The sequence below is a fragment of the Elephantulus edwardii genome, unplaced genomic scaffold (genome assembly GCF_000299155.1).
Source record: "Elephantulus edwardii isolate Elephantulus edwardi_28Jun2011 unplaced genomic scaffold, EleEdw1.0 scaffold00038, whole genome shotgun sequence".
Lineage (NCBI taxonomy): Eukaryota > Metazoa > Chordata > Mammalia > Macroscelidea > Macroscelididae > Elephantulus > Elephantulus edwardii.
The window spans coordinates 17,488,592-17,496,509 of NW_006399788.1; the positions used below are offsets into that span (position 1 = coordinate 17,488,592).

General features: G+C 37.6%; 1 protein-coding gene and 1 pseudogene across 3 annotated transcripts in view; one reads left to right on the forward strand and one right to left on the reverse strand.

Moving 5' to 3' along the window:
• LOC102866431 overlaps positions 1-151 on the reverse strand; it is an 8,110-nt pseudogene extending 7,959 nt beyond the window's left edge.
• HMBOX1 (homeobox containing 1) overlaps positions 1-7,918 on the forward strand; it is a 361,830-nt gene that overhangs the window by 237,431 nt on the left and 116,481 nt on the right. The window lies entirely within an intron of this gene.

Below are 7,918 nucleotides of genomic sequence, written 5' to 3' on the forward strand. Positions count from 1 at the left end.
TATTGAACTTAGAGCAAGAGTTGATGTCAAGAATAGCATTGTAAAAAGAGCACAGGTAGTGTTAGACCAGCTTTGTCTCACCTCCATTAACTCCACAAGGGAGATTGGTCCCCATCAGTAGCACAGAATTGATTCCCATGAGATCAGTCATGTCTTCATACTCTAACATGTACATCTGTCAATTCTAGCATCAGCTATCTCTCCCAGTGCCCTGCTACTGGGTCCAGTGATCTAGTGCAGTGGCCACACAGGATTTGCCAAACCATGCTCACAGTTGGGGGTTTTATTAGAGAAGTTTTACACGTTCCATTTTAGGTTGTAGAGAGAACCATTTCTTCCAGGGAGCTTCTGGGGCACACTCAAAAGGCCATTTGACCTGGTCGTGGCCAATCTCCTGGCTTTAGGTCAGTGTTCAAAACTCTCTAATCTGATTTTGGTCAGAAGGAGTGAGGATTGGTCAGAAAATTAAGACATTTTGAGACAGAGAAATTGATTGGATTTAGTCCTGCCAGTTAGAGCATCAGTACTTCTGTAAGCTTGAGCAAAGACACTTGGCTCAGAGTCCAGAACAGCAATGCCAGGTCAGCTCTGTCTCATAATAATCTCTGGTTTTTGCCAACTCCTTCTGATATGCTCATCTAAGGCTATGATCTGACTGGAGCAGGAATTGCTGCTGCAAGTAGCTACATATTGCATTCTCTCTTTCTTTCTGGTAGCTAGAGTCCTGTTTTCTACCTCTGAACCTGCTCAATATAAACCTGACAGGATGACCAACTCTGTCATTAGTAGTCTACTCACCATCTCTGCACGCTGGCACCAAGAGGCTACCATTGAGATGAATATGAATCTCAGGACATTTAATTATGCCTATGCAAAATCTAGACCTAGACCAAAGGTGTTGTGCACACAGAGAAGGTTTACGTTTTATAAAGGGGTGTATCCGGGTAAAACTTCTCTCCATGCATGTTTAATCAGTAGGCAGAGTAAATTATTCACGAAACTGGACTCTTTTAAGAAATTTTTTTTTTATTTTATTATTTTTTGTGTGTGTACCATCAAAAGATATCTGACTGCTACAGGAGAAGATTGTCCCTTCTTCTCCAGCAGAGCATCTGGTGGATTCGAACCGCGCACCTCTGGGATTGCAGTGCAGCTTTTTGCCACTAGGGCATCAGAGCTCCCTGAAACTGGACTCTTTGAAGAAGAATATGGCATCAGGATCAGAGGAGGATTCATTAATAACTTACATTATGCAGATTACACAACGTTGCTTGGTTTATCTAAGGAGAAGTTGAAATTCTTGCAACAGAAGATCAAAGACTACAACCTTCAATATGAGTTGCATATTAACATCAAGAGGAAAAAAAATTCTCACCCCTGGACCAATAGTTGTCAGCATGATAACTGGAGAAAATACTTCATCTCACTTGCATCTATAATCAACACACCTTTAGTATTAGCAGTCAAGAGACTTACTGAATTGTGAACATCTGCAGTCAGGAATCTCTCCAAATGATTTAGGAACAATGTCCGTTTGAGAACTAAGGTACTCTTGTTTCAGGCCATGGACTTTTCAATCACTTGTGATGCATCTGAGAGCTGGTCATTGGCTAACAATGACAGAAGAAAAATTGTTAGCTTTGAGTTGTGGTGTTGGAGAACACTAAATAACCCATGGACTACCGATCTTGGAGAAGGTGCACCCAGAGTGTTACTTGGAGGCAAAGGTTATAAAACTTTATCTCACATACTATGGGCATGTTGCTAGGAGGGGCTATTCCTTGGAGAGGGACATTATGCTTAGAATGGTGGAAAGATGAAAGAGAAGACCTTTGACCAGGTGGATTGACACAGTGACTGTAGCAGTGGGCTCAAGTGTGTCAGAAATTGTGAGGATGACACAGGAAAGGACAGGATTCAGGTTTGTTGTTCATAGGGTCACACTCTCTTGTTGTTGTTAGGTATAGTCTAGTCACTGTGGGTCCTAGTCACCTCAACAGCACTAAACAACAACCCAAGAGATACTGTTTACCTCAGTAGCATAAGCCCACTCAGCAATGTGATGAAAGTCAAAGCCAGCAGACAAAGGAAACCATTTTGAAAAATCATCCTATACCACGGGAGTATAACGTAAAATAGAAAGGGACACAGGAAGAGCAAATTTGAGGAAGAGTTAAGATAATGAATTAAGTATACTGTCAGGTAGCTGTAGTGAATTCTCATGAAGCTCTCTAGCTGATGGTTTTCAGGCACTCTGGAAGTAAGTAGCAATATTTTGTTGTTGTTGTTGTTGTGCCGAGTCAAGTCAGAACCAACCCATAGCTGGCCCTCCAGCAGGTTTCCAGAGGCAGTTAATTGGCGTTTGGATGAAATTTTATATCACAATTGTTAATAATTAAGATGACCAAAGGAAGGATATATAAAGTAAGAGATGTTGTTCCTTGGCATTGATTTGGAACCATCTCATAGCTGACTCTTGTAGGCTTTCAGAGTCTAGATCTTAGAGGAGGAGATTGCTTAACTTTCTCCCATAGAGCAGCTCTGACTGGTTTTGTTAGGTAGGTGCCATTGAGTTGAGTACAACTTGTAGCGATCTGATGAATAGCAGATCTGAACCTTGTCCTATACTATGCCATCCTTTTTGATACACTTGAGCCCATGCCTTGTTCAGTGTGTCAATCCATCTCACTGAGGGTTTTCTTCTCTTTCACTGACTCTCTAACATGATATTTTTTTGCAATGAATAGTTTCTCCTAGCAACATGTCCAATGTATGAGAGATGAAGCTTTGCCACACTCATCTCCAAGGTCCTCCTGTACCTTTTCCAAGACATACCTCTTTGTTCTTTTGACAGTCTGTGGTGTATATCCCATCCTCTTTTCCAACAGCACAACTCAAAGGCATCAGTTATTCTTCTGTGACCCTTATTCATTGTCAAGCTCTTAGATGCATAGCAATTAATGGAAAAAACTATGGTATGAATGGGAAAACTATGGTATGAATTAAGTGCACCTTAGTCTTCAGACTGACATCATTGCCCTTCATTATTATGGACAGGTCCCTAATAGCAGACTCTACCAGTGCATACATCTCCTGATCTCCTGACTACTAGTACTAAAATTGTTGATGTGGATCCTAGTGAGATGAAATCCTTGGCAATATCAATCCTTTCCCTAGCTATCATGTTGTTCCCCGTTAGCTCAGTGGTGGTAGTGGCTGCTGTGAACTGTTGACTAAGAATTGACACATAGCAATTCTCCTGTAGGTTTTCAGAGGCAGTTCAATTGCATGGTAGGAAATTTCCTATCTTTGTCCTGTGGAACAGCCAGTAAATTTGAACCATGTGCTTTTGGGTTGCAGTGCTGCTTTTTACCACTAGGCCACCACAGATCCCTTGACACAGTGGTAAAGACCTTTATTTTCTTGATGTTGAAATACAGCCCATATTTAAGGCTTTCATCTTTGACTTTTGTAACAATAGCTTCAGATGCTTCTCACTTTCAGCAAGATTTTGTTATCTTCATAATGCAAGTTGTTGATGAATCTTTCTCCAATCCTGGTGCCATATTTTTCTTCATAGAGTCCAGCCTTTTAAATTATTTGCTCAGCATACAGATAGAATACATATGGAGAAAAGAAACATCTGATTCACCCTTGTCCTGATTTTAAACCATATAGTGTTCCTTGTTCTGATTGGACAATAGCTTCTTGGTCTAGGTATGGATTGTGTTTGAGTACAATTAAGAGTTCTGGGACTTCCATTCTTTTTAAGGTTAAGTCAGTCATAGTTTGTTATGATCAACAGAGTCATGCTTTTTAATAATAAACAAAATGCAGGAAGTAGCTAAGAGAATACACCATCCCCTTTTCCTTATGACTCAGGGTGAAGTCTCTCTCAGGGAGGAGTGATAGGGAATGGCAAAGGACACACAGACAAAGAAGATTAATCAGAACTGGCTTTGACAAGCACTGTGGCATTTGGACAAGAACAAACTGGGAGGAGGGTAGAGAGAATAGTGCAACAATGAATGAATGGAAACCCAAAATCTCTGTAAATGTTTATGAAAATTAATAAAATATAATTATAGGGGGGGAAAAAAAAAGGTGAAACCAAGTTGCTCCTTGGAGGCCAAGATTTAGAAGCTCTGTCTCACATACTTTGGGTATGTCTCCATGAGGAACCAGTCCTTGGAGAAAGATATTATGCTTGGAAGGGTAGAGGGACAGTGCAAGAGAAGAAGACCCAGGAGGAGATGGATTGACACAGTAACTGGAGTAATGGGGTTAGGTGTGTTGGAGACAATGAGATTGGCTCATCATATGATGGGGTTCAGAGCTATTGTGTATAGAGTGAGTCACAGTTGACTAAACAGCACATAACAACAAAAACAAGAAGTATAAATTCTCTTATTTGATAATTTCTACATCCTGTTGGATCACCTTTATTTGGATAGGGGACAAATATAGTTCTTTTTCCAGCTGAGTGGCCATAGTTCCTGCCATAAATGAGTGATCATATCCAGCATGTTCATCTGTTAAAACAATTCATTTGATATTCTGCCTACTCCTAAAGCTTTTTTACCAATGTTTTAAGTAAAACTTGGACTTTTGCTTCCATTAAAAAAAAAACACAACAAACAAACACCAAAATACCTGGAAGTTTTCTCAAATGGAAATTTGTACTTCACTGTTCATAGCAGCATTATTCACCATCGCAAGACCATAGAAACAGCCCAGATGTCCAGCCACAAACAAATGTATTGATAAGTTGTGGTACATTCTTACGGAATACCACAAAGCACACAGGAGCAATCATTTTCTATGTTAGTACCTACTTTGGGAGGATCTGGAGAGAGAGCATTATTCTGAGTGAACTAACTCAGTCCCATAAGGACAAATACTGTATAAAAACCATTATTGCAGAATGAGTACGAGGATCCAAAGCTGAGGAGAGGGTGGAAATAGAGGGGTGAGGATAGAGGGGAAGGTGTTAATCATAGGATTGCACAATTTGATGGGTGAGTGGAATGAAAAGAAATGGGAAGGATCTTTTGTGGAAAACAATGTATTCAAACTTTGTAAAAAATAAAAAGAGTACTGTAAAAAATTTTGGAAAAAAAAAAGATAGACATTCTTCTTTTATTCGGTTATGTGTTCTGAGATTTCCATTCTTTCATTGTTAAGTTATAATTTGTTATGATCAACAGAGTCAAATGGTTTTTTTTAATAATCAATAAAACATAGACATTCTTCAGGAATTCAATTAACTGTTCTGGAATTTCCAGTCTTTCATTCTTAAGTCACAGTTTGTTATGATCAACAAAGTCAAATGGATTGTGTTTGAGTACAATTAAGAGTTCTTCGACTTCCATTCTTTTCAATGTTAAGTCAGTCATAGTTTGTTATGATAAACAGAGTCATGCTTTTTAATAATAAAAAAACACACATAGACATTCTTCTGGTATTCTCTCCTTTCATCCAGCAACTATTTGACATCAGCAGTTGACATCCCTGGTGTTAAGGCCTCTTCTAAACCCAGCTTGAACTTCTTGTCGTTCTCTGACATTGTACTATTCCAGCCGTTTTTGGATGATCTTCATCAATATTTTCTTGCATGTGATATTAATGCTCTTGTTTGCTAATTTCCACATTCTGTTGAATTACCTTTGTTACGAATGGAACAAATATGGATCTCTTCCAGCCAGTCAGTTGTCCTCCAAATTTCCTGGCATAGACTAATGAGCTCATCTAGGGTTGCATCTTCAGTCGAACCTTTTCAGTCAGTATCTCATCTATTCCTAGGGCCTTATTTTTTGCCAGTGTTTTCAATAGAGCTTGACCTTCTTCCTTTATTAGTTACCATCGGCTCTTGTTCATATAGTATTTCCTGAAATCTTTTCGTATAAACTATTTCTTTTCAGTACAGTCACTCTTTGTATGTTTTCTATCTTCTTTTAATGCTTCCTGAATCATTCAGAACTTTTCCCTTGGCATCTTTCAGTACTGCAACTCGAGGCTTGAATTTGTTTTTTATTTCTTTCATCTTGAAAAAGTGCCAAATGATTTCTTCCTTTTTTATTCTTTAGTTCTATAATACTGTGTTTTGCCCTTTGAAAACTCCTGTTCAGTTCTTTTACTTCAGCTACTCTTCCTTCTGTTTTGGCTTCTCAATACTCGAATGCAGTTTTCAGAGTTTCCTCAGACATCCATTTTGGTTTTTCCTTTCTCCTCTATCCTTGTAGTGACCTTTTGCTTTCTTCCAGGATTATAATCTTGATTTCATTCCACAGCTCCTCTGCTCTTTGATCACTGATCATTTGATTTTTGATCATTGTGATCAATGCCTCAAACCTTAAGATGATTTTTTAATTCAGGTGAAATGACTGATGATTTGTTAATGCAGTTGAAATAGATTTAAGGTCATATTTTGCTTCTTGTCGATTTGTTTCCAGCGGATTCAAACTACCTCTCTTTGAGTTGGCAGTGCAATTCTTTACCCTGGGCACATAAGCAGAGTAACCTGTGAAAGTGATAAAGCATTGAAGGAAGGAATGTCCAGCTTTCCAAGTATAAAAATCATGCCATTAGTATCTCATTTCACCTTCAGTAGGTTATTTGTAGGAAGATGAAATATTTAAATGTGAATATTGGAGTCTTTGACAAGAATGGATTATGATTGAGAGCCCTCTAGTGGAAGGGAGTGTGGCTTTTGAGGGAGTGAAAGCAGCTCCAAGGTCACTGAGGCTAGATCTGAACACAGTGTGAATGAAGCTGAAGCCAAAGGCTTCTTCATTCTTCGAATAAAATATGATTGTTTTCTTATTACTCATAAATTTATTCTCTCAAATTATGAAGGTTATGTGTAAATTTCTCTTCTGCTCTGTGAAAGAGACTTTTGAAGAACTAGTACTAGTGAGCTCTCTGGTGGTCTGGTGTTAAGAAATTAGCTTCCACAACATGGTTCAAATGCACCAACTTCCCTGCAGGAGAAAGATGAGCAGTCTCCTCAAAGTTGACTTAAAGCTTCTGAAACATTAGCAGGTCAGCTTTGAGTCAGTTCAGACTCAGTGGCAACAACCACAAATACTAGTACAGAATAACGTGTTCCTCAGCCATGGAAGATAGGAAGAGGGAAATTTCTTCCAAGGATAAGTACCAAAGTTAACTACAGAGGCTCCTGTTCCAAAGGTTCATGGTCAGCGCCTGAAAGTGTCTCTAAGATAAGAATGAAGAATGAGTTATAGGAACCTTACCTATCAACAAAATTTCACCTTTTTTTTTTTTTAAATGTTTCCTCTTCTGGGAATACTCCTGGTTTCTTTTTGTTATTTTGTTTTTCTACATAAATTTTGGGATCTGAGATTAGATTTATAAGAAAAACAAATCATAATTTTGTGTCTTTTTTTTCCTCCTTCAGAAAACAAGTATTTATTGAATTTGATAATTTTATGTATTTTAAAAGGCTAGGAAAAAATGCTATTCTTTATCATCTTAATCTCTATTTGTTTTATGAGCTTAAGAATTGAGCATAGAGAAAATAAAGTCATAGGACCTAGTTAACATTACTTAATTCTGAAAGTATATTTTAAATGCAGAAATTAATACTTTTGTATGTCTGTTGCTTAATTTAATATGACTTATTTATTTTTAAAACCACAGAAATAATGTAATATTTAGAGGAGGAACAAAAAAAATAATGCATTTTTGTAGAAAGATTAAGAAAACAATATAGATGATACTGTTGTATGAAGAATCTGTCACTAGAAATTCCTTATATATCTTTTGATCATATATGAGCATTTGTTTAAAACAATGTATAATGTAAAACTATATAGTCATAAAATATATACATTTTATTTCTTTCAAGGGCTTCTTTCCATATAAATACTTAGCTATTAATTTTACTTTTATAAACTGT